Raw genomic sequence first — 9,280 nt, 5'->3', positions numbered from 1 at the left:
AGAGGACGTCTAACTTGTTTTTGCAGCATATGCCTTGTGATGTGATATGGCCAAAAGGATGTGATGTATGAGATTGATCATGTTCTTGTAATAGGAATCACGACTTGCATGTCGATGAGTATGACAACCGGCAGGAGCCATAGGAGTTGTCTTAATTTATTTATGACCTGCGTGTCAACATAAATGTCATGTAATTACTTTACTTTATTGCTAAAGCGTTAGCCATAGTAGTAGAAGTAATAGATGACGAGACAACTTCAAGAAGACACGATGATGGAGATCATGATGATGGAGATCATGGTGTCATGCCAGTGACAACGATGATCATGGAGCCCCAAAGATGGAGATCATAAGGAGCAAAATGATATTGGCCATATCATGTCACTATTTGATTGCATGTGATGTTTATCATGTTTTACATCTTATTTGCTTAGAACGACGGTAGCTTAAATAAGATGATCCCTCACTAAAATTTCAAGAAAAGTGTTCCCCCTAACTGTGCACCGTTGCGAAGGTTCGTTGTTTTGAAGCACCACGTGATGATCGGGTGTGATAGATTCTAATGTTCAAATACAACGAGTGTTGACGAGCCTAGCATGTACAGACATGGCCTCGGAACACATGCCAAACACTTAGGTTGACTTGATGAGCCTAGCACGTACAGACATGGCCTCGGAACACGGAAGACCGAAAGGTTGAACATGAGTCGTATAGAAGATACGATCAACATGAGATGTTCACCGTTGATTTCTAGTCCGTCTCACGTGATGATCGGACACGGCCTAGTCGATTCGGATCATGTTTCACTTAGATGACTAGAGGGATGTCTATCTGAGTGGGAGTTCAATAAATAATTTGATTAGATGAACTTAATTATCATGAACATGGTCTAAATTGTCTTTGCAAATATGTTGTAGATAAATAGCTCACGTTGTTGCTCCCTATTTCAATACGTTCCTAGAGAAAGACCAAGTTGAAAGATATTGTAAGCAATGATGCGGACTGGGTCCATAGTCTGAGGAGTGTCCTCACTGCTACACAGAAGGCTTACGTCTTTGATGCACCGCTCGATGTGCAAACCCCTACTAACGTCGTCTGTGGATGTTGTGAACACCTGACAGACACATCCTGACGACTACTTGATAGTTTAGTGCACCATACTTCACGGCTTAGAATTGGGATTCCAATGACGTTTTTGAACGCCATAAGACATATGAGATGTTCCAAGAGCTGAAATTGGGATTTCAGGCTCATGCCCGCGTTGAGAGGTATGAGACCTCTGACAAGTTCTTTTGCCAACAAGATGGAGGAGAATAGCTCGCTAGTGAGCATGTGCTCAGAATGTCTGGGTGCTACAATCACTTAAATCAAGTGGGAGTTAAACTTCCAGATAAGATAGTGATTGATAGAGTTCTCTAGCCACTATCACTAAGCTACTAGATCTTCATGATGAACTATGACATGCAAGGGATGGAGTTGATCCCGGAGCTGTTCGCGGTGCTTAAGACCGTAAAAGGTAGAAATCAAGAAGGAGCATCAAGTGTTGATGGTTTAACAAGACCACTGGTTTCAAGAAGGGCAAGGGCTAGAAGGGAAACTTCATGGATGGAAAACCAGTTGCCGCTCCAGTGAAGGAACCCAAGGTTGAACCCAAACCCGAGACTGAGTGCTTCTATTGTAAGGGGAATAGTCACTGGTAGCGGAATTACCCCAAATGCATGGTAGATAAGAAGGTTGGCAACTTCAACAAAGTATATACGTGTTATTAATGTGTACCTCACTAGTACTCCTGGTAGCACCTGGGTATTGGATACCGGTTCAGTTGCTATTATTGGTAACTTGAAGCAAAAGCTACGGACTAAACGGAGACTGGCTAAGGGCGAGGTGACGATGTGTGTTGGAAGTGTTTCCAAAGTAGATGAGATCACCATCGCATGCTCCATCTGCCTTCGGGATTAGTATTGAACCTAGATAAATGTTACCAGGTGTCTACGTTGAGCATAAATATGATTAGATCATGTTCATTGCAATACGGTTATTTATTTAAGTTAGAGAATAATGGTTATTCTGTTTACATGAATAATACCTTTCATGGTCATGCACCCTATGTGAATGGTTCATTGAATCTCGGTCGTGGTAATACACATGTTCACGCCAAAAGATGTAGAGTTAATAATGATAGTACCACTTTCTTGTGGCACTGCCGCTTAGGTCATATTGGCGTAAGATGCATGAAGAAACTCCATGTCGATGGATGTTTGGAGTCACTTGATTTTGAATCACTTGACACATGCGAGCCATGCCTCATGGGCAGGATGAGTAAGACCCCATTTTCAGGTACAATGAAACGGGCAAGTGACTTGTTGGAAATCATACATGCTGATGCGTGTGATCCAATGAGAAATTGAAGCGTGCAGTGGATATCGCTATTTTCTCATCTTCACTGACAATTTGAGTAGATATAGGTATATTTACTTAATGAAGCACAAGTCTGAAACGTTTGAAAAGTTCAAGCGATTTCAGAGTGAAGTTAAGAATCATCATAACAAGAAGATCAAATTCCTACGATCTGATCAATGAGAATTTCTGAGTTATGAGTTTGGCAAACACTTAAGACATTGTGAATTGTTTCGTAGTTGAAGCCACCTGGAACACCACAGCGTAATGGTGTGTCCGGACGTCGTAATCGAACCTTATGAGATATGGTGCGATCTACGATGTCTGTTACCGATCTATCGTTTTCATTTTGAGGTTATGCGTTAGAGACAGCCGCATTCACTTTAGATAGGACACCATCTAAGTCCGTTGAGATGACGTCATATGAACATTGGTTTGGAAAGAAACCAAAGTTGTCATTTCTTAATGTTTGGGGCTGCGATGCTTAAGGCTTCAGCCGGAGAAGCTCGAACCCAAAAGCGGACAAACACATCTTCATAGAATACCCAAAGGTGACAGTTGGGTATACCTTCTATCTCAGATCCGAGGGCAAATTGTTTGTCGCTAAGAACGGGTCCTTTCTCGAGATGGAGTTTCTCTGGAAAGAATTGAGTGGGAGGAAGATAGAACTTGATGAGGTTGTCGAACCTTTGTTTCAACCAGAGAGTGATGCAACACAAAAAGATGTTTTCTGTGGCGCCTAGTCTGTTGAAGAGGAAGTTAATGATAGTGACCATGAAGCTTTGTATCAAGTTGCTATCGAACCTCATAGGTCGACAAGGATATGTACTACTCCTGAGTGGTATGGTAATGCTGTCTTAGATATCATGTTGTTAGACAACAATGAACCTACGAGCTATGGAGAAGCGATGGTGGGCCCGTATTCCGACAAATGGTTAGAAGCCATGAAATCCGAGATAGGATCCATGTATCAGAACAAAGTATGGACTTTGGTGGACTTGCTCGATGATCGGCAAGCCATTGAGAATAAATGGATCTTTAAGAAGAAGACGGACGTGGACGGTAATGTTACCGTCTATGAAGCTCGACTTGTGGCAAAGAGTTTTTCACAAGTTCAAGGAGTTGACTACGATGAGATTTTCTCACCCGTAGCGATGCTTAAGTCCGTCGAAATCATGTTAGCATTAGCTGTATTTTTCGATTATGAAATCTGACAGATGGATGTCAAAAACAAGATTTCTTACCAGTTTTCGTAAGAAAGAGTTGTATGTGATACAATCAAAGTTTTGTCGATCCTAAGGATGCTAAAAGGTATGCTAGCTCCAACAATCCTTCTATGGACTAGAGCAAGCATCTCGGAGTCAGAATACATGCTTTGATGGAGTGATCAAAGCTTTTAGGTTTATACAATGTTTGCTAGAAACTTGTATTTATAAGAAAGTGAGTGGGAGCACTACAACATTTCTGATAAGCATATGTGGATGACATATAGTTGATCCGAAATAATGTAGAATTTCTGGAAAGCATAAACGGTTGTTTGAAGAGTGATTTTCAAAGGAAGACCTGGATAAAGCTGCTTACATATTGGGCATCAAGATCTATAGAGATAGATCAAGACGCCTGATGATACTTTCAAAGAACGCACACCTTGACATGTTTTTGAAGGAGTTCAAAATAGATCGGTCAAAGAAGGGGTTCTTACCTGAGTTGTAAGGTGTGAAGTTGAGTAAGACTCAAAGATTGACCACGACAGAAGAAAGAGGAAGGACGAAGGTCGTCCCCTATGCTTTTGTCATAGGCTCTATACGGTATGCCATGCTGAAGTACCGCACCTGATGTGTGCCTTGCCACATGTCTGGCAAGAGGGTACAAAGGTGATCTAGGAGAGGATCACCAGATAGCAGTCGAAATTATCCTTGGAGGAATAAGGAAATGTTTCTCGTTTATGGAGATGATAAAGAGTTGGACGTAAAGAGTTACGTCGATGCAAGCTTAACACCTATCCGGATAGCTCTGAGTAGAGATACCGGATACGTATAATGGAGCAACAATTTGGAATAGCTCCAAGTGGAACGTGGTAGCAGCATCTATGATATGATATGAAGTTTTGTGAAATACATAGGGATCTGAATATGGCAAGACCCGTTGACTACAACCTCTCTCACAAGCATAACATGATCAAACCTAGAACTCTTTGAGTGTTTATCACATAGTGATGTGAACTAGATCATTGAGTCTAGTAGACTCTTGGATGTTGGTCACATGGCGATGTGACCTGTGAGTGTTAATCACATGGCAATGTGAACTAGATTATTGACTCTAGTGCAAGTGGGAGACTGTTGAAAATATGCCCTAGAGGCAATAATAAATTGGTTATTATTATATTTCCTTGTTCATGATAATCGTTTATTATCCATGCTAGAATTGTATTGATAGGAAACTCAGATACATGTGTGGATACATAGACAACACCATGTCCCTAGTAAGCCTCTGGTTGACTAGCTCGTTGATCAATAGATGGTTATGGTTTCCTGACCATGGACATTGGATGTCGTTGATAATGGGATCGCATCATTAGGGGAATGATGTGATGGACAAGACCCAATCCTAAGCCTAGCACAAGATCGGGTAGTTCGTATGCTAAAGCTTTTCTAATGTCAAGTATCATTTCCTTAGACCATGAGATTGTGCAACTCCCGGATGCCGTAGGAGTGCTTTGGGTGTGCCAAACGTCACAACATAACTGGGTGGCTATAAAGGTACACTACGGGTATCTTCGAAAGTGTCTGTTGGGTTGGCACGAATCGAGACTGGGATTTGTCACTCCGTGTAAACGGAGAGGTATCTCTGGGCCCACTTGGTAGGACATCATCATAATGTGCACAATGTGACCACGGAATTGATCACGGGATGATGTGTTACGGAACGAGTAAAGAGACTTGCCGGTAACAAGATTGAACAAGGTATAGGGATACCGACGATCAAATCTCGGGCAAGTATCGTACCGATAGACAAAGGGAATTGTATACGGGATTGATTGAATCCTTGACATCGTGGTTCATCCGATGAGATCATCGTGGAGCATGTGGGAACCAACAAGGGTATCCAGATCCCGCTGTTGGTTATTGACCGGAGAGTTGTCTCGGCCATGTCTGCATGACTCCCAAGCCCGTAGGGTCTACACACTTAAGGTTCGATGACGCTAGGGTTATAGGGAAAGTATGTACGCGGTTACCGAATGTTGTTCGGAGTCCCGGATGAGATCCCGGACGTCACGAGGAGTTCCGGAGGTAAAACTTTATATATGGGAAGTCCCTTTTTTTCACCGGAAAAGTTTCTTGTGCTATCGGTAACATACTGGGACCACCGAGAGGGTCCCGGGGGTCCACCAGGTGGGGCCACCAGCCCTAGAAGGCTGCGTGGGCCAAGTGTGGGAGGGGACCAGCCCCAGGTGGGCTGGTGCGCCCCCCACCAAGGCCCAAGGCGCAAGGGAGAGTGGGAGGGGGCAAACCCTAGGTCTAGATGGGCCTTAAGGCCCACCCTAGGTGCCCCCTCTCTCCCCCTAGGCCGCCCCCCTAGATGGGTTTTGGGGCTGCCGCCACCACTAGGGAGGGAACCCTAGATGGGGGCGCATCCCCTCCCCTTCCCCTATATATACTTGAGGTATTGGGGGCTGCAAGACACACGAGATCATCTCCCTCTTGGGGGAAGCCGTACCTCTCTCCCTCCTCGTCTCTCGTAGTGCTTGGTGAAGCCCTGCTGGAGTTCCGCGCTCCTCCACCACCACCACGCCGTCGTGATGCTGCTGGATGGAGTCTTCCCCAACCTCTCCTTCTCCCCTTGCTGGATCAAGGCGTGGGAGACGTCACCGGGCTACACGTGTGTTGAACACGGAGGTGCCATTGTTCGGCGCTTAGATCGGAATCAACCGCGATCTGAATCGCTGCGAGTACGACCTTCATCCGCGTCTTGCAATGCTTCCGCTTAGCGATCTACAAGGGTATGTAGATGCACTCCCCTTCCCCTCGTTGCTAGATTACTCCATAGATTGATCTTGGTGATGCGTAGAAAATTTTAAATTTCTGCTACGATCCCCAACGGTGGCATCATGAGCTAGGTCTATGCGTAGTTTCTATGCACGAGTAGAACACAAAGCAGTTGTGGGCATCGATATTGTCAATTTATTTGCCGTTACTAGTCTTATCTTGATTCGGCGGCATCGTGGGATGAAGCTGAAGGAAATATGCCCTAGAGGCAATAATAAAGTTATTATTTATTTCCTTATTTCATGATAAATGTTTATTATTCATGCTAGAATTGTATTAACCGGAAACATAATACATGTGTGAATACATAGACAAACAAAGTGTCACTAGTATGCCTCTACTTGACTAGCTCGTTAATCAAAGATGTTTATGTTTCCTAACCATAGACATGTGTTGTCATTTGATTAACGGGATCACATCATTAGGAGAATGATGTGATTGACATGACCCATTCCATTAGCTTAGCACTCGATCGTTTAGTATGTTGCTATTGCTTTCTTCATGACTTATACATGTTCCTATGACTATGAGATTATGCAACTCCCGTTTGCCGGAGGAACACTTTGTGTGCTACCAAACGTCACAACGTAACTGGGTGATTATAAAGGAGCTCTACAGTGTCTCCAAAGTTACATGTTGGGTTGGCGTATTTCAAGATTAGGATTTGTCACTCCGATTGTCGGAGAGGTATCTCTGGGCCCTCTCGGTAATGTACATCACATAAGCCTTGCAAGCATTACAACTAATGAGTTAGTTGCAAGATGATGTATTACGAAACGAGTAAAGAGACTTGCCGGTAACGAGATTGAACTAGGTATTGAGATACCGACGATCGAATCTCGGGCAAGTAACATACCGATAACAAAGGGAACAACGTATGTTGTTATGCGGTCTGGCCGATAAAGATCTTCGTAGAATATGTTGGAGCCAATATGAGCATCCAGGTTCCGCTATTGGTTATTGACCGGAGACGTGTCTCGGTCATGTCTACATTGTTCTCGAACCTGTAGGGTCCGCACGCTTAAGGTTTTGATGACAATTATATTATTAGTTTATGCATTTTGATGTACCGAAGTTTGTTCAGAGTCCCGGATGTGATCACGGACATGACGAGGAGTCTCGAAATGGTCGAGACATAAAGATTGATATATTGGAAGCCTATATTTGGATATCGGAAGTGTCCCGGGTGAAATCGGGATTTTACCGGAGTACCGGGAGGTTACCGGAACCCCCCGGGAGGTATATGGGCGTTAGTGGGCTTTAGTGGAAGAGAGGAGAGGTCGCCAGGGCTGGGCCGTGCGCCCCTCCCCCCTAGTCCGAATAGGACAAGGAGAGGGGGGCGGCGCCCCCCTTCCTTCTCTCTCTCCTCTTTCCCCCTCCCGAATCATATTCCAACTAGGAAAGGGGGGAATCCTACTCCCGGTGGGAGTAGGACTCCTCCTGGCGTGCCCTCCTCCTGGTCGGCCGCACCTCCCCCTGCTCCTTTATATACGGGGGCAGGGGGCACCCCTAGACACACAAGTTGATCCACGTGATCATATTCTTAGCCGTGTGCGGTGCCCCCTTCCACCATAATCCTCGATAATATCGTAGCGGTGCTTAGGCGAAGCCCTGCAACGGTAGAACATCAAGATCGTCACCACGCCGTCGTGCTGACGGAACTCTTCCTCGACACTTTGCTGGATCAGAGTCCGGGGATCGTCATCGAGCTGAACGTGTGCTAGAACTCGGAGGTGCCGTAGTTTCGGTGCTTGATCGGTCGGGCCGTGAAGATGTACGACTACATCAACCGCGTTGTGCTAATGCTTCCGCTATCGGTCTACAAGGGTACGTAGATCACACTCTCCCCTCTCGTTTCTATGCATCACCATGATCTTGCGTGTGCGTAGGATTTTTTTTGAAATTACTACATTCCCCAACAGTGGCATCCGAGCCTAGGTTTTATGTGTTGATGTTATATGCACGAGTAGAACACAAGTGAGTTGTGGGCGATATAAGTCATACTACTTACCAACATGTCATACTTTGGTTCAGCGGTATTGTTGGACGAAGCGGCCCGGACCGACATTACGCGTACGCTTACGCGAGACCGGTTCTCCCGACGTGCTTTGCACAAAGGTGGCTAGCGGGTGACAATTTCTCCAACTTTAGTTGAACCAAATGTGGCTACGCCCGGTCCTTACGAAGGTTAAAACAACACCAACTTGACAAACTATCATTGTGGTTTTGATGCGTAGGTAAGATTGGTTCTTGCTTAAGCCCGTAGCAGCCACGTAAAACTTGCAACAACAAAGTAGAGGACGTCTAACTTGTTTTTGCAGGGCATCTTGTGATGTGATATGGTCAAGACATGATGCTAAATTTTATTGTATGAGATGATCATGTTTTGTAACCGAGTTATCGGCAACTGGCAGGAGCCATATGGTTGTCGCTTTATTGTATGCAATGCAATCACGCTGTAATGCTTTACTTTATCACTAAGCAGTAGAGATAGTCGTGGAAGCATAAGATCGGAGAGATGACAACGATGCTACGATGGAGATCAAGGTGTCGCGCCGGTGACGATGGTGATCACGACGGTGCTTCGAAGATGGAGATCACAAGCACAAGATGATGATGGCCATATCATATGGCTTATATTGATTGCATGTGATGTTTATCTTTTATGCATCTTATCTTGCTTTGATTGACGGTAGCATTATAAGATGATCTCTCACTAATTATCAAGAAGTGTTCTCCCTGAGTATGCACCGTTGCGAAAGTTCTTCATGCTGAGACACCACGTGATGATCGGGTGTGATAGGCTCTACGTTCAAATACAACGGGTGCAAAACAGT

The sequence above is a fragment of the Triticum dicoccoides genome, chromosome 7A (assembly GCF_002162155.2).
Source record: "Triticum dicoccoides isolate Atlit2015 ecotype Zavitan chromosome 7A, WEW_v2.0, whole genome shotgun sequence".
NCBI classification, from domain to species: domain Eukaryota; kingdom Viridiplantae; phylum Streptophyta; class Magnoliopsida; order Poales; family Poaceae; genus Triticum; species Triticum dicoccoides.
The sequence above is the reverse complement of the archived record's forward strand: the minus strand, read 5'-3'. Positions refer to the sequence as shown.